The sequence below is a fragment of the Sinocyclocheilus rhinocerous genome, unplaced genomic scaffold (genome assembly GCF_001515625.1).
Source record: "Sinocyclocheilus rhinocerous isolate Xijiao unplaced genomic scaffold, SAMN03320098_v1.1 scaffold591, whole genome shotgun sequence".
Taxonomy (NCBI): domain Eukaryota; kingdom Metazoa; phylum Chordata; class Actinopteri; order Cypriniformes; family Cyprinidae; genus Sinocyclocheilus; species Sinocyclocheilus rhinocerous.
The window spans coordinates 1833130-1833492 of record NW_015641476.1 but is presented as its reverse complement, the minus strand read 5'-3'; positions in this window follow the sequence as shown (position 1 = coordinate 1833492).

Genomic DNA, 363 nt, shown 5'->3' with positions numbered 1-363 from the left:
AGCTCTTCGTGTTGGCGGTACGGCGCTTCAGCGGTGGTGGTTTCCCGTGTCGAGTGGGTTGCACACATCAGGCTGCACTACCCCCTGTTTGTGTTGCAGGCGGCCATCTCCCCTGTGCGCTTCAGCACGCTAAAAGAGCTTTTTCCCTAAAAGAGCATTCACGGGTACGTCTTTTTAAAGATGACATTGCGTGGCAAACTCGACGTTACGTCTTTGTAAAAACGATGTGGGTCTTGCTATAGACAATGTATCACCCGGGCGTTTCTGGATGCGGTCATTACCTGGTGCTGGGTGATGGTCACGATCGCTGCCTCATGTGCCTGGGCATTTAGCATGCTGAGGTGGCGTTTGTGGATGAGTCAT